Below are 25,508 nucleotides of genomic sequence, written 5' to 3' on the forward strand. Positions count from 1 at the left end.
GAGCATCCCCGGAGACTGGAGTGCTGCCAAGGAGCACCAAGGATGCTGTCAGTCACCATGAAGTAGGAAAGAGTCATGGAACTAACTCTCAGAGCCTCTGAAGGAACCAACCCTACTGCCATCTTGATTTCAGACTTCTCACCCCCGACACTGTGAGACATTACATTTCTGTTGTTTTTTTGTTTCTTGCTTTTTAGACGGAGTTGTTTCGCTCTTGTTGCCCAGGCTGCTGGAGTGCAATGGTGCGATCTTGGCCCACCACATCTGCCTCCTGGGCTCAAGAGATTCTCCTGCCTCAGCCCCCCGAGTAGCTGGGATTACAGGCAGGTGCCACCACGCACAGCTAATTTTGTATTTTTAGTAGAGACAGGGTTTCTCCATGTTGGTCAGGCTCATCTCGAACTCCTGACCTCAGGTAATCCACCTGCCTCGGCTTCCCAAAGTGCTGGGATTACAGGCATGAGCCACCTTGCCAGGCCATTTCTGTTGTTTTAAGCCATCCGGTTTGTGGTTCTTTGTTACAGCAGCCCCAGGAAGCTAACACACTCACTGACCTTAGTACAATGGGTGCCTCTGTGTCTGCATGCTGGGGGCAGCCAGGCAGAAAGAGGGTGAGCCTTCGTGTTTTTACATAGTTCTTTTGAGCAAAAATAGTGTCGCCTGACTGAGTTGTTGACTTTTTTCCATTTTCAGACTTGCAACTTATGTTTCCCTTTTAATCACAAAGCTGAAGAATAGACAACCACACGACCTATCATGAAGCAGGAAGAAAAAAGTCATCAACATTTTCGACCATGCAAATGAGCATTTTTTTTCTGCAGAATAAACTGAGGCTAACCAAAAACACAAAAACAACTGACCATTTGTATGAAAACCTAATTATTTGGTGGATTTTTCAAAAGGTGGTCAGCTAATTATGTGGTATCATTTGGACCAATGTTTTCTAGGCAAGTCTAGATGGTCAACTTTTGAAAGAGTTTATAATAAAGTTTGATTTGTTTATGCATACAAATTCATTCAGTGAACAGGAGGTTTTTTTTTAAAAAAAAGTTATAATCTTTATTGCAAATGTGAGAATAAAAAGAAAAAGAGGAAAAGGTGAAAAAGGGGAACCCAAAACAGGAAAAATTAAAAGAGAAAGATTTAAAATGGGTGGTGCACATATGACCCTTTTCTTCTTCTTGGCCACATCTACGGTTAATACTATTTTTCTTTTTGGTGAATAGATTTGACATCTTACATCTGCAGTGCTTCTCTGGAGTGAGTTACTTCTGTGATCCAGTTAGGACCTACGTAAAACAGATACTGTTTCTTTACAAAATGATAGAATGAGAAGAGGAGAATGAGATATCATCGGTCCTGAGGAAATGAGACCCAAGTTTTCCGAGAAGAGGATCCCAGGAAATTAAACTCAACTCAAAATAAGTTTATCTGCTGTTCACAGTCACAATTTTTGTTGGCAGTTCTTAACTCTTGGCACCATTCAAAGTTTTGTCAATGGTGAGACAACTCATTGTTAACCTCTCAGTGCCTTCTACGAGTGCAACATATGGTACTGTCCTGCTGCCTTCTAGCAGCTGCTGCCATGCTCCCAGGAAGTCTTCCAAGTTCCTCAGAGTTACACTAGGTAAATAAACCTAGGATTAGAAAAACACTGTGACCCTCCAGATGCCTGTGAGCTCTTTAATGCCAGAGGCCTGATATTTAATCCAATAGTATTCTGAAATATTCTAAGGATATAGGGAGTGAGAATGGAGAGTAAGAGGTGTGTATTTTTAAGAAAGCATCTGAAAAAGCATCTTAATTTAGAAAACGGAGAGTCTTGAAGAAATGTAAAATATCTCAGCTCTAATTTCCAAAATAAGATCAGAGATGGTATAATTTGACTCAAAAATATGATAGATGTGTATAATTTCAGTTTCATATTTTCAAGTTAGGGTCAGGAAATAGTTTTTTTTTTGTTTTTTTTCACAGTAATCAATATAATATTTTAATGCCATTTTTGAAAAAATAAAAATTTACTCACTGTCAAAACACGATTAATAAAATATCAAAATTTGAGATAAAGACAGGCTATCAGTTAAGCTATGTTAGAACCAGAGGATAGATTTGATGGCATGGAAAGGAAAAAAAAAAAAAAGAATTGAGTGACCAAGAAAGAAGAAGTGGAATAGAGAGAAAGAAAGGAGGAGGGGATATATTAAAAGAGAGAAATGAAGAACAGAGGAGAAAAGCATCAGCTCAGTATGTTTTGAGGTGAACGTTTATTGACTTATTTGGGTTGCATTGAGTTATCTGATCTTGACTATGTTAATTAGTTGATTAGTCATTGCCCACAACTTTTACTTCTTAAAATTAAACCTATGGCTCTCAGCCCTAAGTACACATTGCAACCACATGCAAGTTTAAAAAATACTGATGTTTGAATCTCACCCCAGAGATTCTCTTTTATTTGATCTGGGTACAGTCTGCAATTGTGGTTTTTAAAAGCTTCCCAGATGAATCTAATGTGTAGGCAAGGCTGAAGTCACTGCCATGAGGCTCCCATGATTAACAAAACCAGGGCACTTTCCTCCACTATAAGGAATGGACATCACCCCCAGAACATGATACCCACACGTATATTAGACCTGTGGTTCTCAAAACAAGATGTGCATTGGTACCACCTATGGACCTTTTCAAAAATACCAATTTCGGATCTCCATATCAGTGATTCTGATTCAATAGGTTTTAAGGTTTTGCCTGAGTATTTGTATTTTGAAAACTCTTCATGGATGACTCTGATGTAAAACAAAGGTATAAAATCATCGAGTTAGATGTTTAATCTTCAGTTCACTCATGAATTGGGAGTCAGGAAAGTATCAGAAAAACAGACTCAGAAAAGTATCCGAAAAATACATATTAGCTTGCTAAGGCAGCCATAACAAAATAAGGATACCACAGCATACACAATCGAGATTTATTGTCAAACAGTTCTGGAGGATAGAAGTCCAAGAGCAAGGTGGATTTTTTGAGGATGATGAGAGACCATCTGTTCCATTCCTATCCCTAGTTTCTGGTGGTTTTCTAGCAATCTTTTGCATTCCTTGGTTTGTAGATCTCCGCCTTCATCTTCTGCTGGTGGTCTCCCTATGTGCACGTGCGTGTCCAAATTCCCCTTTTTATAAGAACAGCCTAACTGGGTTAGAACCTCAGCATAAATTTTAGGAGGACACAATTCCATAAGGCATCAGATGTCTTCTTTTTTTTTCAAAAAATATAATGGTGTTGGTAGTAGCTGCATTGTAAATTTCCAAAGAATTAGAATTCGATATAAAGTAAGTAATGCATTGTCCTGAGTTGTCCTGAATCTAATATAATTCTTATTTGAAATCTTAAATACTTTGACAGCAGAAATTGGATTGTATAGTTCATCTATTGACCATTCTGATCAGATAAAATGACATTTATGACACTTTGCAATTGCTTCTCTATTTGCCAAACATCAATGAGGATTTCATAACACTGGCTTCGAGATACTTTCAAACGAAGATGGATGATGATAGAAAGTGTTATGCTAAAAAAAATCAATCTTTGCCTAATAAAAAGTTTCTACTGCCCTTGAGTTCTTTTCCAGACTTGTGATAAATTTTGTAGAAAAATCCCTAACTCTGAGAGTAACAGATATTCTTTGTGATTTCTTCAGTTATCAAGCTCATTTTGGCTCATATTTTCTTTATTGACCTAATTATTTTTAACAGCTTCTTAGCTGTAAGTCTCAGGTCATACACAGTTATCTGATATAGTGAGACTTGGCCTTAATAGTCTGCAAACCACCTAGCTAATTAAAATAAAATATGGAACATTCTTTTTTCTACCCTACAATTTCTGACTACAAATGTATTTTTTTTCTTTTGCAAAAGTTGAGAGCCCATCAACTTGTCTAGCTAGCATAAAGTCTGAAAAAACTCATTCAAAACAATTTCAGGGTATCAACATTTCACGACTTTTCTGGTGTAAAATAGGAAAACAACATCACCTATTCAGCCCAGAAGAGAATCTAATTCTAGCATGTTCAAATGTAAACAAATCAATTAAATTTGAAACAAATGAGGAAGCATTGAAAGTGCTTCTGATTTCTTTGGGTCTGGGAGACAGGGAGAGCTAAGGGAGAAATCATGTGTGAAACTGAGCTATTTTCATGACAGTTTCACTAAAAACTGTCATCATTTGTTCACATGAACAAGGATATTATAGTATGAGGCCTTAGAAATTGAAGAAATAAAGAGGCTTGAGCCAAAACACTGAACAGTGAGATTTGAATTTGTTCTGTTTTTTCACAATTTCTCTTTGGGGACCTTGCTTTAATGTGGAATTCTATCTTAAATTCTAAGCATTCTAGCTCCGTGAAGTGATTCCATATTTTGTAAGATATGGAACAAGGGCTATGTGTGTATGAGAGGATGTGTGTGTGTATGTCCAGAATTTTTGGATTGTGTGAACATTGCCTTTCCTCTCTCCAATATATAAAAGCAGCGTAGTTTATATGCAATATTTTCCATCTAGAGAGAAATAAACCCAAAATTGAGGGGACATTTTGGCTGAGAGCCTCAGTTGGGATGTGGAAAGCAAACAGAATAAGGTTAGTTGAAGGTTAAGCTGTGTTGTATTGATGTAGTAATGTTGTCTTTAGAACAAATTAGCTCACTGGGACTTGGTGACACAGTGCAGTATTAAACCCTTCGTTACAAAAAGAACATGTGCAGATTTTTTTCCAGCTTGAAAAATGCCAGTGAAAAATTACACAAAGATCAAGCTTTAAAAATGTTTACTTTGCAGAAAATCATTTAAAAATGAAATCTCAACTTTGTTGGCAGCTCAGTTTTTTAAAAGGGCTATTTATTCTAGACTCCTGAAGCATATGGTTTATTGCAGTTTATATGGTGTATTGGAACTGCATGAACTTGGGCACCTTAGGGAATGTTTGTTTTCATTTTTTTTAAAAATGGTTGGACTGAAATCCAGTATGAATCGTATAAGGGAGATTTAGAAGCACGTGAAGATAAATGTTTCCCATGTGACACAGAGCAGCACATCTGGAAGGTGATCCTATATAAATAAATAACCTGAAAAGACCATAGTTTTCAAAGATATCAATAAAGAATAGCATTGTGGGTTTCTTTCTTAATTTGGGAGGGAAATGCAGTTCTTATATTAAAAAAGATAGTATCTTTTCTCTTGCAAATTTCTGCAAGCTGTTTGGTTGTAGAAATGGGCACTGCTATTCTGCTAGGTTCTTTATATTTAAAAAATGAGTAAGATGCACTTCTTGTCCTAAATATTTCTTAGGTTAATCCTTGATAAGTTTATTTTTTAAGCATATGATTTTCATGCATGTCAACTGATGACTTCAACATAATTATATCTATTAAGATAGTACTGATAGAAAGATTTCTTTTGAATCTCTACCCAATCTTGTAAAGCATTTATCTTTTTAATCTTTTTGTATAGTTTAAAAAATTTTACATTCCCTTTCCCTCCCTTTTACCAAGAACATTTCTGTATCACTTGGTAATCTTTAAAATACAGTTTTAACTCTTATTAAAAATAGTATCGGGTGAGTAAAATAGTACAGCTAAGGTTTGAAAAAAAAAACAACTCTCGGTTCCCTTCTTAATTTTTAAAGAATATGCATACATTTCATTGTCCTTTCAGTTCAGACAGACACCCAGTATTGTTGTTACTGTTGTTGTCATTGTTGTTTTATTTTAAAAATCAACTAAATTGGGGGCTTTCCGTCCAGTGAAAAATCATACCTGTATTTTTAAAAGGATGAAATTTAATGATTTCCAAAGCACAATTTTCCCAATCTGGCAACGAATTTTTGAAGCACACAGCACCTTCAGAATGTGTGCAAACAAGGAACTGACATTGAAGAAACTGGATAGTAGCCTTCTTTCCCTGGAACGAAATGATATTGGATACATTTGCTATATTGCCAGGTAATCGAACTACAGCTGTATTCACAATCATTGAATACTAATAGTCTATCTCTCAACACCTCCTTGACCCCTTATTTCACAATACCTAGTACATAGCAGTACGTACTAGATAATACTTTTTGAATAGATGAATGAATAGGTAATGGATGAATAAATGATTAACACTTATGCAATTGTCAATTCTTCAATATTTTTGCAATTGTCAATTCTTCAATATTTATTACTGACATACTTTATGAAAATGAAAACTTACTCTTTTTAAAGTGTTTAACACAATACATTTATTGATCCAGGGCTTACAGAAGATAAATATTTAGAAAAAATGTGTAAAGATAATTAATTAGAAGAGATGATTTTCCATGAAAGCTTCATTTTTTTTTCATAGCATATTGGTTAGCAACCTCATTCTCTCATTTATCTGGAACTCTATCAAAGTTATTTAAGAAGCTTCCAGAATTCAAAGCAGTGATCTGTCTCCTCCCCATGGGCTCCTTTCTATTTCCTTACTTTTTCATTAAATAATTGCAGGAAAAGAAAGAGAAAAAAAACCTCTTTAACCATCCTCCAAAAATATCAATATAATTAATTAATACAAAATATTTCTTCTAAATAAGCGAAATCTACATGAAAGCCTATTATAGGTTCTTTGCCAGTGGTCCTATGTTTGAGAATATCGTAGAGTGAAAACTTTCATGGTGGATTATTGTTTTCTATTATTTTGTTTTGAAAAGTTAAAATTAGTAGATTTGGGTCGACTATTCTAGAAACTTGATAAAAGAACTCTTCAAAGGGAAGTTTCTTCTCTTATAAGCAGTATAATTCCTTAAATCACAGTGCCTCATAGTTCTAAGAAATTTCTTGTGGCAAATAACTCAAATTTTACAACTATATTAGTTAGCAGAATCTAAGATGACCCCTAAAAGAGTATATGTTGCTGATTTCAAAATGGACTTTCTTTTTTATTATTATTATTATACTTTAAGTTCTAGGGTACATGTGCACAACGTGCAGGTTTGTTACATATGTATACATGTGCCATGTTGGTGTGCTGCACCCATTAACTCGTCATTTAGCATCAGGTATATCTCCTAATCCTTTCCCTCCCCACTCCCCCAACCCCACAACAGGCCCCAGTGTGTGATGTTCCCCTTCCTGTGTCCAAGTGTTCTCACTGTTCAATTCCCACCTACGAGTGAGAACATGTGGTGTTTGGTTTTTTATCCTTGCGATAGTTTGCTGAGAATAATGGTTTCCAGCTTCATCCATGTCCCTACAAAGGACATGAACTCATCCATTTTTATGGCTGCATAGTATTCCATGGTGTATAGGTGCCACAGTTTCTTAATCCAGTCCATCATTGATGGACATTTGGGTTGGTACCAAGTCTTTGCTATTGTGAATAGTGCCGCAATAAACATAAGTGTGCATGTGTCTTTATAGCAGCATGATTTATAGTCCTTTGGGTATGTACCCAGTAATGGGATGGCTGGGTCAAATGGTACTTCTAGTTCTAGATCCCTGAGGAATTGCCACACTGACTTCCACAAGGGTTGAACTAGTTTACAGTCCCACCAACAGTGAAAAGTGTTCCTATTTCTCCACATCCTCTCCAGCACCTGTTGTTTCCTAACTTTTTAATGATTGACATTCTAACTGGTGTGAGATGGTATCCCATTGCGGTTTTGATTTGCATTTCTCTGCTGGCCAGTGATGGTGAGCATTTTTTTCATGTGTGTTTTGGCTGCATAAATGTCTTCTTTTGAGAAGTATCTATTCATATCCTTTGCCCACTTTTTGATGGGGTTGTTTGTTTTTTTCTTGTAAATTTGTTTGAGTTCTTTGTAGATTCTGGATATTAGCCCTTTGTCAGATGAATAGATTGCAGAAATTTTCTCCCATTCTGTAGGTTGCCTGTTCACTCTGATGGTAGTTTCTTTTGCCGTGCAGAAGCTCTTGTGTTTAATTAGATCCCATTTGTCAATTTGGCTTTTGTTGCCATTGCTTTTGGTGTTTTAGACATGAAGTCCTTGCCCATGCCTATGTCCTGAATGGTATTGCCTAGGTTTTCTTCTAGGGTTTTTATGGTTTTAGGTCTAACATTTAAGTCTTTAATCCATCTTGAATTAATTTTTGTATAAGGTGTAAGGAAGGGATCCAGTGTCAGCTTTCTACATATGGCTAGCCAGTTTTCCCAGCACCATTTATTAAATAGGGAGTCCTTTCCCCATTTCTTGTTTTGTCAGGTTTGTCAAAGATCAGATGGTTGTAGATGTGTGGTATTATTTCTGAGGTCTCTGTTCTGTTCCATTGGTCTCTATCTCTGTTTTGGTACCACTACCATGCTGTTTTGGTTACTGTAGCCTTGTAGTATAGTTTGAAGTCAGGTAGTGTGATGCCTCCAGCTTTGTTCTTTTGGCTTAGGATTGTCTTGGCAATGCAGGCTCTTTTTTGGTTCCACATGAACTTTAAAGTCGTTTTTTTTCAATTCTGTGAGGAAAGTCATTGGTAGCTTGATGGGGATGGCATTGAATCTATAAATTACCTTGGGCAGTATGGCCATTTTCACGATATTGATTCTTCCTATCCATGAGCATGGAATGTTCTTCTATTTGTTTGTATCCTCTTTTATTTCATTGAGCAGTGGTTTATAGTTCTCCTTGAAGAGGTCCTTCACATCCCTTGTAAGTTGGATTCCTAGGTATTTTATTCTTTTTGAAGCAATTGTGAATGGGAGTTCACTCATGATTTGGCTCTCTGTTTGTCTGTTATTGGTGTATAAGAATGCTTGTAATTTTTGCACATTGATTTTGTATCCTGAGACTTTGCTGAAGTTCCTTATCAGCTTAAGGAGATCTTGGGCTGAGATGATGGGGTTTTCTAAGTATACAATCATGTCATCTGCAAACAGGAACAATTTGACTTTCTCTTTTTCTAATTGAATACCCTTTATTTATTTCTCCTGTCTGATCAAAATGGACTTTCTACTAAAAAAAACTCTCCCAGGAGTTTGAATATAATTTAATTACTTAACATACAGAATTTAACTTTATACATTTCTATTTTATGTATTTGCATTTGTTGGCATGATACTTTGTAATTTTACCAAAAGTTTGTTCATGAAATGATCTTCTTTTTTTATTGTAATTGTATCTGAGAAGCTGATTTTTTATAACTTTTAGGTCTAAAGACTGAATTTAGTTGAATACTTTCGACAAAGTATTTCTTTAGTTGATTGGGGAAATTTATACTTTTCTAGTAAGCTATAGCCATTCTTGATTTGTCTGCAATGGCCTTTAATGTAATGATTATTGCCCCTATTATTACTTATCTTATATACTCCAGTTTCTTCATCAATAAGGAGACAATATAATTATCTTTTATCATTTTTTTTTTTGACAGAGTCTTGCTCTGTCACCCAGGCTGAAGTGCCATGGCAAGATCTCAGCTCACTGCAACCTCTGTCCCCTGGGTTCAAACAATTTTAGTGCCTCAGCTTCCAGAGTAGCTGGGATTATGGGCATTTGCCACCACACCTGGCTAATTATTGTATTTTTTCAGTAGCGATGGAATTTTGTCATGTTGGCCCGGCTGGTCTTGAACTCCTGGCTTCAAGTGATCCGCCAGCCTCAGAATCCCAAAGTGCTGGGATTACAGTAGTGAGCCACTGAGTCCAGCCCAATTATCATTTCATAGTGTTAGTGCAGTAAACACATTCATTCATGCTTGGCACAGTGTCTGGACACATTGTTTACGTAAAGTAAATAGTGCTATTTAATATTAAAAATAAAAGTTGCACAATATGCTTCTACTTGAGAGGTGTTTTCATTAAGACACACAAAAGTAAAAGGGAGTTTTAAAAATATAGTATTTAGGCCAGGCATGGTGGCTCATGCCTGTAATCCCAGCACTTTGGGAAGCCAAGGCGGGCAGATTACCTGAGGTCAGGAGGTTCCAGACCAGCCTGGCCAACATAGTGAAACCCCATCCCTACCAAAAATACAAAAAATTAGCCAGGCATGGTGGTGGGTGCCTGTAATCCCAGCTACTTGGGAGGCTGAGGCAGGAGAATTGCTTGAACCTGGAAGGCAGAGGCTGCAATGAGCCGAGATCCCGCCACTGCACTCCAGCCTGGGCAACAAGAGCAAAACTCCATCTCAAAAAAAAAATAAATAAATAAAGATAAAACTATAGTATTTATAGTATATGCACTTCTAGGCTGGTGCATTCAATATTACCTTTATTTAATCTTAACCTCAACCCTTTGAGGTAGGTGTATTAGCCAGGATAGGCTAGCAGAAATACCTAGCTCATCACAGTGTCTCAGTGACTCAACATAACGCGTTTCCTTCTCATTAACCTCACAGTCCGATGCAGATCAGCAGGGAGACCATTTCACTTAGGGGACCAAGCTCTTGCTGTACAGTGGCTCTGTCATCTTCTAGGGCTTCACAGTCCTCAAATTATCTTTGTTATTTCCAGGGAGTAGACAGACAAGAGAGGGCCAGAGTAGAAGACAGTGTGGGATTCAAACCCAGGGTCAAAATCAAAACTATTCTGTATAACACTATAATTTTGCTGTCTTTTAAACTCTACTATCTATTCCTCTCTGTAGCTCTACCATTTCACATTAAGAATTTGTTCATTGAATTATTCATTCAACAAATATTTACAGCAAAATCTCTACCCTTGGTTCAAAGAGTACATGTGAGCTGAATGAAAGATATGTTAAATTTACGAACATAGGCAGTTTCTGCTTGCTTATAGATATTATACAGACAAATAAAACCCCCAAACAGATACTATATGTTGGCAGCTTCCTTTTTTGAGGAAATAGAAAAGATTTAAATGGTAAGATTTCTGATGCTTAATGGTAGTTATTAAATCAAAAAATGTTTTCTCTTATAATGAGTGGACCTGCTAGAGTAGAGTGTTGGATAGAAAGTACAGGAGAGAGATTGATTGGACTAGAGATGTACATTTGGGATTATACATTTATAGATTATTGATAAAACCAAAAAACCAGGTTCTGTCTGCCTACAAGAAGATTTCAAAGAAGAAGAGTGATCAGAACTCCAGAGAATATCAAAATTTATGGTGCAGATAAATAACTTCTGAATTAACCCTACCTTAAGTGAATGTCAATGTTTTATGAATATTTAGATTCCCCAGTTCTATTCTCCATAGAGCCTAATGCCCTTAATTTTCTATTGCAAAATGTTTACTTAGATCCTAATTCTGTGCCTCTTTTTTTTTTTTTTTTTTTTTTTTTTTTTTTTTGTTATGAGACAGGGTCTTGCTGTGTTGCCCAGGCTGGTCTTGAACTCCTGGGCTCAAGCAATTGTCCTGCTTTGGCCTCCCAGAGTGCTGGGATTACAAGTGTGAGCCCCCACTCTTGGCCTGTGTGACATTTTTTAATAATCAAAGTAAAGTTGTGTGATTACCAAAGTTTCACTCTTACTCTTTCATTTATATCACTTGTTAGAAAACCACAAGTAATTTTGTTATCACATTAGTAATAATGTTATTTTTGAACTATTGATAGTTTATTGATTTTTAATTGTAGGTCCAACTCTGCATTTGAAAATACATCCCCACACAGAATGTGTTTCACTCATTCAAATAACAAAGCAGAAGATTATAAAGGTAACAGATGAGAGAGTTTAATTATTAACTTTAACATAAAAACTATAAAATCACTGAGATGAAGCAGAGAACAATATGCAAAATAGCAAGTTTTGCATAAACAGTCTCTTTTGTATAGACATTCAGTTTTTGGTTACAGTTGGTCATATACATTTCAAATTATATACTCAAATATATATATTTATTGGACATTTATTTATTTGTTTGTTTATTCATTTATTTATTTTGAGACGAGTCTCACTCTGTCTCACCCAGGCTGGAGTGCAGTGGCACGATCTCAGCTTACTGCAGCCTCTGCCTCCCAGATTCAAGTGATTCTCCTGTCTCAGTCTCCGAGTAGTTGGGACTACGGACATGTGCCACCACACCCAGCTAATTTTGTATTTTTGGTAGAGACAGGGTTTCACCATGTTGGCCAGGCTGGTCTTGAACTCCTAGTGATCCACCCACCACAGCCTCCCAAAGTGCTGGGATTACAGGCATGAGCCACCATGCCTGGCCTGCACATTTAATATCTCTATTTTTATATAATTTTTGAAAAACATAAAGGACATTCACAAAGGACTTAGCAGAGTATTTGGGAAGGAAGAAGAGCAGATAAATAGCCTATGAGCAGATGCTTCTGTTGCTGCTATTTTACAGAGGGTGAAATGAAAGATAAGAAAAGCTTAACAGTTTTCTCTTGTTCATACAGCTCTTACTCGTTGTGCTGGGAATTGCTTTCAAGTCCTGTGACTCCAAGTGATCCTTCTTTAGCCTATCTCTAACGACCATAATCTTTCAAGTGACTCTCTCTTTTCATACATAGACACGGTCCATTTGGGGGCAAAATTTTTTCCTGGACAAAAGATAAAATTTAAAGAACAGTTATGCCTGTTTATAGGCCATACACTGTTTATGTATGTGTTTCAGATGTGATTTTGTCTTCATAGGAAATTAGAAAATGAGTAATGTTGGAAATAATTAAAGTATAAGGTTTAATTAGCATCCAATAAATAAAATGTTTAAACTGCAAATAGGGGTTGCATGGATTCTAATGAACCAATTTTTTAGAAATAATATGTCCCAAGTTTTAATGATCTTTCAGATTAAATTTAGACCTTCTTATAATCTTATTTCAACTAATGATTTATGAGATCACTTCCTGTTACAGCAGCCATTTCCATAAATGGCAATATTTATGTTTCCAGTATTAAAATCACAACTCTTTGAGTCTAAAGGTACTCAAATTTAACACCAGGTTGCCAGATGAAACCCTGAAATAGCACCTGGCCACCTACCTTCATTTGTAGACCAATAAAATATAGAGCCTTAAAAATGCCATCACCTTGTATGACTGCACTGAACTGTGAAAACTGGAAGAATATAGAAACCAGAACAGACTGCTAAAATGAAGTCATCTTGCTAAAGGGACAATTTGTAATACAGCATTGTGCTGAAAGATCTGCAAGCCTATAGTCTAAAGTCAGTGGGTATATTTGGGCCAAAAAAGATCCTGTGTGTGACAAAAACAGCATTATTCCCAACAGTTCAGGGAACTTGATGGATGTTGCTTCTCCCAACTCTGGAAAATTAAAATTGAGGCCCTGTGGAAAGGTCTATTCATGCAGCATGTTCTGTTTTTTTAAGGAATATAATGTATATAGAAAGAATGACCAACACATGCTTGCTGAGCATGAAGAGCTATCTCTGACTTTATTTTCCAAATTAAAAAAAAAAGTAGTCTAACAGTTTATGTTCCCCTGATCATTGAAAGAACTTTATCTCAGTTTAAACTCCAAACCGTATTTGACAATATGTTGCTTTTGGTGCAAAGATTACAATTGGATTAAATAGTATTACCCAGAAAATCTGGGTGGAATTGTTTATCTAGAACTGGATACTATGTTGACAGATATAATAGTACATCAAGCATTTTCAGGAGGTATAAAGGTTTCTCCTTTTTGAATATGTACTTTATGTTCTTATGTGTAATCTATATGATCAAAGTACGGTGGATTTTCACATTTGATTTCTTAAAATTGTCAAGCAGAAAGATGCATGTGCAAAAAAAAAATCTCATTCTCAAACATTTGTCTATTCTAGATTTCCAGATGCCTAAAATCTGGAAAAATGTCAGACATGTTTCACGTTAATTTTTAGATTAAATAATTTTTCCTTTTTGGTAACACAGAATTCATTTTCCTGAGTGAGAAGTATTTGCTCTGATAGTCTTCAGCTGCCCTCTTAGGTAAACTAACAATAGAAAAATGGGAACTGTGGTCCCAGCTCTTCCAAATTGGGTTATTTCTCTGGATCAGCCTCTCAGTCTGCAGAAGGAAGGGCTTGAACTGCATAGTAATAGTTAATACTTACTGAGCACTTGCTATGTGTCAGGCAGCACAGCTCCACAAACGTACTCCTTAGAGTCTCATTTTGTTTTATTTTTTCCACAAAATTGATATCCCATTTTATTGATGAGATGCAAAAAGATTAAATAACTTGTCTAAAACTCTCACAGATAGTGAGGAATGAAGCCTGAATTGGAAACAAGGCAACTAGTCCCACAGCCCGTGCAAACCCACAACTTACTCTGCCTGCCCAAAATGCTTTCTAGTTCCAAATAAAAAAAGATTTTACAGTTTGTTTTTACCATAGTTTATTGTTTAAATCTTTGTGCTTGAATTAAGATTATGTCTTCCCCTATCCTCCTGTAGCAAACTATCTATTTAAAAATGAGCTTGTAAAGTAAGATCACATTAAAACATTAAGCACTTGTAATGTTAAGTTAAAGACAGTTTCCTTTTCTTTTCTTTAGCTCTTCTGAAAACAAGAACTGACCTGCTTCCTAAACTTACAACTAAGCAAAGAGAAAGGATCTAGCGGTTTTAAGAAAAAAAAATAGTTTCTGGAAAAAATTTGTAGGAATAAAATAACCTGTTTCCACATCTAAGCAGCAGGTTAATCAGTGAATTAATCCCTTTCTTGCAAATTGCCTAGTCCAGCATGAGGAGCTACAGAGGTCAAACATTCTGATCATTTTCAAAGCTATATCTCAGTGAAAATTCTAGCCGAATATATGCGTGTTTGCATGTGTAATTAATTTTATAGAATAAATTCATGTGAGGTAGATTAATAGTAATTTAGATGGCTCTAAGAGCTTTGAAGTACCCCAGATCACACACTCAATTAAAAACACTAGTTCAGTTGAAATAGAGATACTGGCTGGACCTAGTTTTACCCTAAAAAAAACAAATGATTATCCTGAACGCTGGTCCTCAAGGGCAACATCATCAGCTATTATCTGTTGTAAAGAAAAGTTTCAAATTTGACCAAACTAACACATATATGATATTTTTCTGCCACTTGCCACCTCTTAAGGGAGAACTCTGCCCATTTCACAGGATGTTTAATTTGTGCTCACAGATAGATTCCATCAGCTCTCCTATGGCACCCAGGTATGTCTTCCCATTCTGCTTTACATCCTCTGATCATAGCACTTTGCAAACATGCTTATCACTTCCACTTGTCACTGCTGCCTCTGCCAGGAGACTCCCCAGGCCATACAGGGTGCAAAGCACACTGCCCTCAGTGCTAGTGTGACAAGCAATGCCTTCCTACCATTGTTTTATGATAGCATGTTGACTCCAGGTCGTCTCATTTGAGGGTACAAATCCCTTTTTCTTCATTTTCAGATGCAAGCCATGAAACATTAAACCAGTATCCTTGAATAGCATAGTCCCTATTCCTTTCCAAAATAGCCTCTCTTCTGATTTTCAGGCTATACATCCTTGACTGTCTTTTTTTTTCAGTCTATTGACCTTTTCCCAAGAATTCTCCTCAGTTTTCTTTAGCTAAATAGATGACTTATGGGTACATTAGCACACCAGAAATACACAGGCAAAGACAAATGTTAGCAGTTGACACTTAATGCTTTACATATATTTGCAAAAGTGAAATTAAATCAGCAGAGGAAGCTCTGGTTTAGTTTGTTAAAACTGCCCTTGGCTCATGCCCGTAATCCCAGCCCTTTGGGAGGCCAAGGCAGGTGGATCACGAGGTCAAGAGATTGAGACCATCCTGGCCAACATAGTAAAACCCCATCTCTACTAAAAATACAAAAATTAGGTAGGTGTGGTGGTGCACGCGCCTGTCGTCCCAACAACTTGGGAGGCTGAGGCAGGAGAATCACATCACTTGAACCCAGGAGGTGGAGGTTGCAGTGAGCCAAGATCATGCCACTGCACTCCAGCCTGGGGACAGAGTGAGACTCTGTCAAAAAACAAAACAAAACAAAACAAAACTGCCCTTAATTCTGCAACATTTCTGATTAGACCAAGTAGCATGGAGTTTAAGAATGAGAGGTCTGGAGTTGGCATCTGGCAGACCTTGGATTTGCACGCGAGTCCTCCCATGTACAAGTTATGTAAGTCTACATTAGAGAGTTCACCTCTCGGTGCCCTAATTTGCTTTTCTGCGAAATGGTATTTAAAATAGTGCCTAGTTCATGCACAGAGATGTCTTAAAAATATTGAAAAAAAATTGCAATCTATCTGGCATATAGTAATTGCTCAACAAATTATATGGATTTAAAACATCATTACATAATCCAAATTTTAATTTTTCAGAAAAGACATTAAAAGGCAATTCAATAACTATTAATCACTCAGTATGTGGCAAGGTTCCATGATTGATATATTCACCTAAATGGTCATTTTAAAAATTTATTCCTCATAACAAAACTATGAAGTAAGCATTATTATTCCAATATATCCCTTTGGACATGCAACTTCCACATGGCAAATACCAGTTAGCTTCAATATCAGAATTGTTTGATTCCAAAGACGATTACTCTTCAGGGAAATAATTGAAAATTTATAGTTACTGTATTTAATATCAAATTTAGTTAAGAGACAAGTAAAATGAAATAAGGTTTCAGAATTCATATTTTGATGAATTAGAAAGGACCATTCTTAACTCCCTTCTGTTTCAGAACTCATATTCCTTCCACCATTCTATCTTCTGTATTCTCCACCATGGGCACAATATACATCTCCAGAATAACGGTAAATGCCATTCTTAAAGGAAGAAAAATAAATAGTTGTCTTTCCTTTTTTATCCCCAGGAGGTCAGCTGCCCCATGAAGGAAGCAAGATTTGTGTGCATTAGAAATAAATGAACTGTTGGAGATAGGATCTTCTTTGTTGACAAAACAAGTCTTGAAGATAAGAGATAAGGCTTCTAGTTCAATGGAGCAGTGACCTTATCAGAAATCCCAAAGCAGAAAAGTCTGTCAGAAAAACAGCATCAGATCAAGGAAACCAAGTACATGGAGCTAATTTTTGACTCTAAAGAAAGGCAAGATTATTTAATAATAATGATAATGGCACAGTTTGTTAACTATGTGAAGAAAATCAAATATAGCTTTATCTCCATTATACAACCAAATATATTCTGCACGGATTAAAGAATTAAATGTAAAAGTTAATCAAACCAACAAGTCACAAAAAAATGGAAAAAATATCCATAAAAATTTATTGAATTACAAAATGGTCATAAAATATATTAGTTCAAAACAATGGAATAATTCATAAAGGATAACTATTATGGAGATTTTCCCGTAGAGAGTTCTAAAATTTATGTGACTCAAAAAAATGCCATAAATAAAACTAATAGTCAAATAAAAATTCTCAGAAAATATTTGCTCACATAGGGCAAAAGAGCTAATAACCTTAATGTATAAAAGTTCCATCAAACTAAGTACCATCTCAGAAGAAAAAAATATCAAAGTGATAATCAAATAATAAAAATTGTAATACCTGGTCTCAATGACTTAGCTAGGCGTGGTGGTGCATGCGCCTGTCGTCCCAGATACTCAGGAGGCTGAGGCAGGAGAATCACTTGAACCCAGGAGGTGGAGGTTGCAGTGAGCCAAGATCACGCCACTGCACTCCAGCCTGGGGACAGAGCGAGACTCTGTCAAAAAACAAAGCAAAACAAACAAAACAAAACAAAACAAAACTGCCCTCAATTCTGCAACATTTCTGATTAGACCAAGTAGCATCAGGAAAGATAAGGAAGAACTTTCCCTCCTCCAACAGCTAAGTTCAACTAAATTTCTGGACACTATATATATTTTAACCTCCCCCACCTAAAATAAAAGAAAAAAAAAGGAATACTTTGCAGTATGGAGAAAAGGTAGACAAGCCAGGGACCTTGGTCTTAAAGAACAACATGGTGGTGGGTTTCCTGGGTTTTCTTTTCCATCATATATCTCAGACTAGGAGATGAAAAATCAGCAATCCACAAACAACACTGGATGGAGAAAAAGCTCCAATGAAAGACTGCCATCTTTAGCAAAGGAGCAGAAAAGGGGCAGACTATCAAGGCAGAAAACTTTCAGACTGTAACTGCTCTACTCCAACCACATCCAGAAAACAAAACTAAACAAACAAACAAAAAAAACCTTGTGGCCTCATCTCCACTCATGCTAACAAAGCCCAAGTGCGGAGTCTAAACTGCCACCCTCACCAAGTTGTAAATAGGTGCCTGCAATACCCCTACAGGAGTGGTGTCAGAGGACACGGAAAAGGGAGCCAAAACTTTCATTTCCGTTAGCCAGTAACAAGAGTCTACTGCAGTGTAAATGGAGACCATATGGGGAACTTGGATTTTCATGCTACCTGGCAGTGACAAGGCAGCCCTTCTTTCCCCAATGGAAGGGCATCAGAGGATCCTAGTGGGAAGTGAGGACATTCACTACCACTAATTAATAACAAGGCCACCACCACTATGGTGTCAGTAGAGATCATGTGGAGAGGCAGCACAAATATCTATGCCCAGTAGTTATTAAGACCTGCTTCTCTCAGCAGAGTCAGGTATCAATGGAGGAGAAGTGAAGAATCTGGAAGTGAATTCTACCTTCCAGTAGAAAGCTGTGTTGAGCCACTTTTCCCCCTTTCAAAGCAGTGCCTAACAAAGCAGCTGGAGGATGAAGTTTGAATAAGATCCAAAGACTCTTAACATAATATGAATGTGACCAGGTTTCAATCAAAAATTTCTTGTCATACAAATAACAAGGAAAATGTCAAAAAGGATAAAAAGTAAATTCATTATATGCCAATAGTGAGAAGGCAGAGCTATTAAAATAATCTGACAGAGATTTTAGAGCAACTGTGGTAAAAATACTTCAACAATCAAAACATGCTTGAAACAAATTTAAAAAACAAAGTTTCAGCACAGATATATAAGATACAAAGAAGAACCATTGGACATTTTAGAACAGAAAAATGTAATAACAAGTAAAAGTTTAATGGATGATATCAACAGCAGAATAGAAGAGACAGAAGAAGAAAACAGGTAGCTATAAGATAGAAGAAGAAAAATCACATAATTAAACAACAGAGAGGATAAAGGAAAAGAAAATGAACAGAGCCTCCAAGATCTGTGGACTATAACAAAATATCTAACAAAGACCTGGAAGAAGAGAAATAGGGTGGGTCTAAAAATGTGCTCCAAGTACACATGGTCACAAAGATGAGAACAATAGACACTGGGGACTACTTGGAGGGGAGACTGGGAGGAGAGTGAGGATCATAAAACTACCTATTGGGTATCATGCTCACTGCCTGGATGATGGAATCATTTGTACACCAAACCCCAGTAATACACTACCCACGTAACAAACCTGCACATATACACCCTGAATCTAAAATAAAAGTTGAATAAATATATAAATATATAAAAAATAAAAATGTACACCAAAAAATAACATCTAAAATCTACCAATTTCATAAGAGACATAAACCTACAGAATATGAATAAATATGAATGAACCCTAAACAGGGTAATCACAAAGATATTCACACCAAGTTACCTTGTAATTAAACATCTGAGAACTAGAAACAAAGGAAAAATTTTGAAAGCAAACAGAGAAAAGGCACTTGACCAATAGGAGAAGAGCAATTAAAATGACAGATTTCTCATCAGAAACCACAGAGGAGAGATGGAAGTGGCACGATATTTTTCAGGTGTCAAAAGAAAAGAGCTCTCAACCTAGGCTGACAATCCTGTACCCAGAATGAAATCCTAGTTTCACAATTGCATTAGTCCATTTTCACTCACATTGCTATAAAGAACTACCTGAGACTGGGTACTTTATGAAGAAAAGAGCTTTAATTGGCTCATAGTTCTGCAGGCTGTACAGGAGGTGTGACTTGGGAGGCCTCAGTAAACTTAGGATCAATGCAGAAGGCGAAGGGGAAGCAGACACATCTTCATATGGCAGAATAGGAGAGAAAGAGAGTGAAGGGGAAGGTGCCACACACTTTTAAACAACCAGATCTTGTTAGAACTCTATTGCAAGACAGCACTAGGGGGATGGTGCGAAACCATTGGAAACCACCCCCATGATTCAATCACCTCCCACCAGGGCCCTCCTCCAACACTGGGGATTACAATTCAACATGAGATATAGGTAGGGAGACAGAACCAAACCATATCAACAATCCTATACCCCGAATATTCAATCCTATAACCAAAGTGAAAGGGAAATCATAATATTCTTAAGCTGAAGAAAAATTAAGATAATTTACTATCCTATCCAAAAAGTATAGCTAAAGAAAGTTCTCTAAACAGAAGGAAAACAAAAGAAAGACACCAGGAAAGGGAGAAAACAGAAAAAAGTAAGGTAAATAAAATGGGATTTCCTTCTCCTTTGGGGTTTTCTAAATTATGTTTGATCATTAAATCAAAGTTATAACACTGATTTTATTCTAAATTTATGTAGAGATAATATTTAGGACTATTATTATATAAACATGGGACAGTAAAGGGGCATAGAAAAGAGGTAAGGATTATATATTTCACTTAACTTGAAAAAAAAATTATATCAGCACCTTGTAATAAGTTTATGTATAAAAAATGGTATATTCAGGCATACCCATCTTACTGCACTTCACTTTATGGTGCTTTGCAGATACAATGTTTTTTTACAAATTGGAGGTTTGTGGCAATTCTGCATTAAGCACATCTACGGGTGCTGTTTTCTTAACAGCGTGTGCTCACTTAGTGTCTTTGTATCAGCAATTTTTAGCAATAAAGTGTTTTTTAACTGAGGTATGTAAGTGTTTTTAGAAATATGCTATTGCACACTTCATAATATGGTATAAATATAACTTTTACATGTGCTGGGAAATCAGAAATTTGTGTAACTCACTTTATTGCCATATTTGCTTTATTGTGGTGGTCTGGAACTCAACCTGCACTATCTCTGAGATATGTTTGTATAATGTGATACCTACAGTGAAACAAGTTATATGAAAGATACATTCAAAACACTATAGGTAAATCAAAATGAAATTATACTGACAAGCCTGGGCAGCATGGTGAAACTCTGTCTCTACTAAAAATACGGAAATTAGCTGGGCATGGTGGCACATGCCTGTAATCCCAGCTGCTAGGGAGACTGAGGCATAATTGCTTGAATCCAGGAGGCAGAGGTTGCAATGAGCCAAGATCGCACCACTGCACTCTAACCTGGGTGACAGAGCAAGATTCTCTCTCCAAAAAAAAAAAAAAAATTATAAAAAATGTTCAATTAACCCACAGCAGGATAGGAAAAAAGAAGATATTGAAAGGAAAAGTAGGGAGCAGAAATAAAGCCTAAAATAAAATGCAGACTTAAATACTAGCACATTGATAACTAACTAAATGCAGATGTTCTAAAATCACTAATTAAAAGGGAGTGGCAAATGGATTTTAAAACCATGACAATTATAGAATATTAAAAACTCTTCAAATATAATGATACAGTCAGGCTGAAATTAAAAGAGTAGTACAAAAATATAAAATTCAGTCATGAATCAGACAAAAATAGAAATGACTAAATTAATTCCAGTAGATTTTGTAGCAAAGAAATTACCAGAGAGAGAGGAATAGTGTATAATGACAAAAGTGTCAGTCCACCACAAAGACATAGCAATGGTAGATGGAGCATGCACCAAGTAATGTAATTGAAAACATGTGAAGCAAAAACTGAGCTAAAAAAAGACACAGACATATCCACAATGATGGATAAAGACTTCATACTTCTCTCAACAATTGATAGAAAAACTAGACATAAAATCAACATGGAGATAAGAACCCAACAATACCATCAGCCAACAGAATCTAAATAACATTTATAAAAATTCCACTCAACATCAGCAGAATACACATTATTTTCAAATGTCCATGGAACATGTACCAAAATCAGCCATATTCTGAGCCATAAGACAGACTTCAACAAATAGAAAAGATTTGAGATCATGCAGAGAATGTCTTCCAAACATAATGGTAGCAAATTAGAAATCACTAACAGAAATAAAACAAAAAATATCTCTTCACAGTTGGCAACCAGACAACCTATTACTAAATAATCCATGAGTCAAAAAGGAATTATCAAGAGAAAGAAAAAAATACATCAAATTGAATGAAAGTTAAAACATGTCAAAATGTGTAGAACACAGTGAAAGCCGTGCTGAGAGGAAAAATTATAGCACTAAGTGCATACATTAGAAAAGACTTTGAAAAGACTCAAAACAATGTGAGCTTTCACCTCAAAAACCTAGTAAGTGACTAAAAAATAAACCCAAAACATTATAAGTCGTTAGGGAATTGCAAATTAAAACAACAATGAAATACCATTACGCAAGCATTAGAATGAATAAAAGTCCAAAAACTGACAATACTAAATTCTGTTAAGGATGTGGAACAATAGGAACTCTCCTTCATTGCTAGCAGTAATACAAAATTGTACAGCTAATTTAGGAGACCATTTGGCGGTTTCATATGAAACTAAACATAGTCTTACCACACAACCCAGCAATTGCCTACTTAGATATTTATCCTGATGAGTTGAAAACTTATGTCCACATAAAAACTTGTGTATGAATGTTTACATCAGTTTTATTCTTAATCACCAGAATCTGAAAGCTAACCAAAATATTTTTTAGTAGATGAATAAACTCAAGTACATCCATACAATGGAATATAATTGTAGATAATATTAATGAACTATATAATAAAAATTATATAATAAGTAATGAATTATAAAGCCATGCAGAGACATGAAGGAATATTATGTACATATTGCTAAGTTTAAAAAGCCAGTATGAAATGAAAAGGCTACATATTATATAATTCCAACTGCATGACAATCTTGAATAAAGCAAAACTATGGAGACCTTAAAAAGATCTGTGGTTTCCAGAAGTTGAGGTAGGGTAGCAGGGAGGACAGGAGAGATAAATAGATGGAACATATGAGATTTTTAGGATGATGAAACTGTGCTGTGTGGTGGATATAAGGCATGCATTAGTCAAAACCTATAGAAGTGTACCACACAAAAAAAGTAAACCTTAATGTAAACTACCAACTTCACTTAATAATAATGTAGTAATACTGGCTCATTAATTGTAACAAATGCATCATTCTATACTATGCAAAATGTTAATAGAGGAAATTATGTGGGAGTGGGGGAGTATTATCCGCACAATATTTTTGCTCTAAAATGTTGAGGTAGCAAACCTAATTTGTTGAGAGGTTTTATCATGAAGGGATGTCAAATTTTGTCAAATGCTTCTTCTGGTTTATTGAGATGGTCATATGATTTTTACTCTTTATTCTATTAATACGTTACATTTATGATTTACATACATTAAACCATTCTTGCATCCTTGGGATCGATCTTACTTGTTCATGGTGAATAATCTTTTTAATGTGCTATTGACTTTTGTTTGTTAGTATTTTGTTGAGTATTTTTGCATCTATGTTCATTAGCAATATTAGCCTGTTTTTTTCTTTTTTATTGAAAGCTTTCCCTCTAAGATTTGGAAGAAGACAAGGATGCCCATTTTCACAACTCCTTGACATAGTAGTGAAAGTCCTTTCTACAGCAATTAGGCAAAAGAAAGAAATAAAAGACATCCAAATAGGAAAGGAGGAAGTCAAATTGTCCCTATTTGCAGATGACATAATCTTACACATAGAATACTCTAAAGACTCTGCCAAAAACCTGTTAGAACTAATAAACAAATACAGTAAAGATGCAGGATATAAGATTAATATAAGAAATCGGTGGTGTTTTTATACACCAATGGTGAACTATCTGAGAAAGAAAAGAAGAAAGTAATTCCATTTACAGTTGCTACAAATAAATAAATACCTATGAATAAATCTAACCAGGGAGGTAAAATACCTCTACAATGAAAACTGTAAAACTGATTAAATGAGTTAAAGGGGATAAAAATTAATGGAAAGATATTTCATGCTCATGAATTGGAAGGATTAATATTATTAAATGTTCATACTGCTTAAGACAATCTACAGATTCAATACAGTCCTTATCAAAAATTCCAATGTCATTCTTCACAGAAATAAAAAAGAACAATCCTAAAATTTGTATGAAATAACAAAAGACCCCAAATAGCCAAATCAATCTTGAGCAAAAAGAACAAAGCTGTAGGCATCACACTACCCAATTTCAAAATCAAATCTATAGTAACCAAAACAGCATGGTATTGGCATAAAAATACATACACAGATCAATGGTACAAAATAGAAAGCTCAGAAACAAATCCATGCATTTACAACCAATTGATTTTCAATAAAGTTGCCAAGAACACAATGGGAAAATAAATGGTGCTGGAAAAACTGGATATCCACATGCAAAAGAATGAAACTTGACCCTATCTCTCATCATATACAAAAATCTACTTGAAATAATCTACTCTTAAATGTAAGACTCAAACTATAAAATTAATACAAAAAAGGGGGGGAACACTACATGATATCAGTCTGGACATGGATTTTTTAGACAAGACCTCAAAAGAAGGAACAACAAAAACAAAAATAAACAAACAGGACAACATCAAACTAAAAAAGTTCTGCACAGCAAAGGAAAAAATCAACAGCATGAAGAAACAACCATAGAATGAGAGAAAACATTTCCATGTTGTATACCTTACAAAGAGTTAATACCCAGAACTTATAAGAACTCAACTCAATGGCAAAAACAACTAATTCAATTTAAAAGTAGACAGAGCGAGACTCCGTCTCAAAATAAATAAATAAATAAATAAATAAATAAATAAATAAATAAATGTAGACAAAAGACCTGTTTAGACATTTCTTCAAAGAAGACGTACAAATGGCCAACACATTTCTGAAAAAATGCTCAACATCAGTAACCATCAGGAAAATGCAAATCAAAACCACAATGTGATATCACCTCACTGCAGTTAAAATAACTATTATGAAAAAAACAAAAAATATCAATGCTGTTGAGGATGTGGAAAAATGGGAACCCTTATAGATTGTTAGTGGGAATGTAAATTAATACAGCCTTTATGGAAAACAGTAGGACATTCCTCAAAAAATTAAAAACAGATCTACTGTTTCACCAAGCAATCCCATCACTGGGTATGTATCCAAAAGAAATACAATCAGTATGTCAAAAAGAGATCTCATGTTTATTGCAGTACTATTCACAATATCCAAGATGTGGAATCAAACTAAAGACCCACCAGTGAATAAATGAATAAGGAAAATGTGGTATATATATATATATATACAATGGAATATTATTCAGCCATGCACAAGAATAAAATTGTGTCATTGTGCAACATAGATAAGCCTGAAGGACATTATGTTAAGTAAATTAAGCCAGGCACAGAAAGACAAATACCACATGATCCCACTCATATGTAATACCTAAAAAAATTGATCTCAAAAAAGTTCAGAGTAGAATAGTTGTTACCAGAGAGTTAGGAGAACACAAGAAAAAGGGAGATGGGGAGGGGCTGGTCATTGGGTACAATGTTACAGCTGGATAAGAATAAGAAGTTCCATTACTTTATAGCACGACA

General features: G+C 35.6%; 1 long non-coding RNA gene across 5 annotated transcripts in view; it reads left to right on the forward strand.

Annotated features, from left to right (window-relative positions):
- LOC112134679 (uncharacterized) overlaps window positions 1-21,595 on the forward strand; it is a 60,658-nt gene extending 39,063 nt beyond the window's left edge. For 2 of the 5 annotated variants that reach the window (XR_002916039.3, XR_008527995.2), the window contains one exon: window positions 1,227-3,861. This is a non-coding gene — a long non-coding RNA (uncharacterized LOC112134679). Of the gene's footprint in view, window positions 1-693; window positions 3,862-16,728 lie in introns of those variants that run through there. The other 3 variants (XR_010141174.1, XR_008527999.2, XR_010141172.1) reach the window with 3 other exon arrangements.
- Window positions 21,596-25,508: the final 3,913 nt, after the last annotated feature.

The sequence above is a fragment of the Pongo abelii genome, chromosome 7, assembly GCF_028885655.2.
Source record: "Pongo abelii isolate AG06213 chromosome 7, NHGRI_mPonAbe1-v2.0_pri, whole genome shotgun sequence".
In the NCBI taxonomy this organism is placed as follows: Eukaryota; Metazoa; Chordata; class Mammalia; order Primates; family Hominidae; genus Pongo; species Pongo abelii.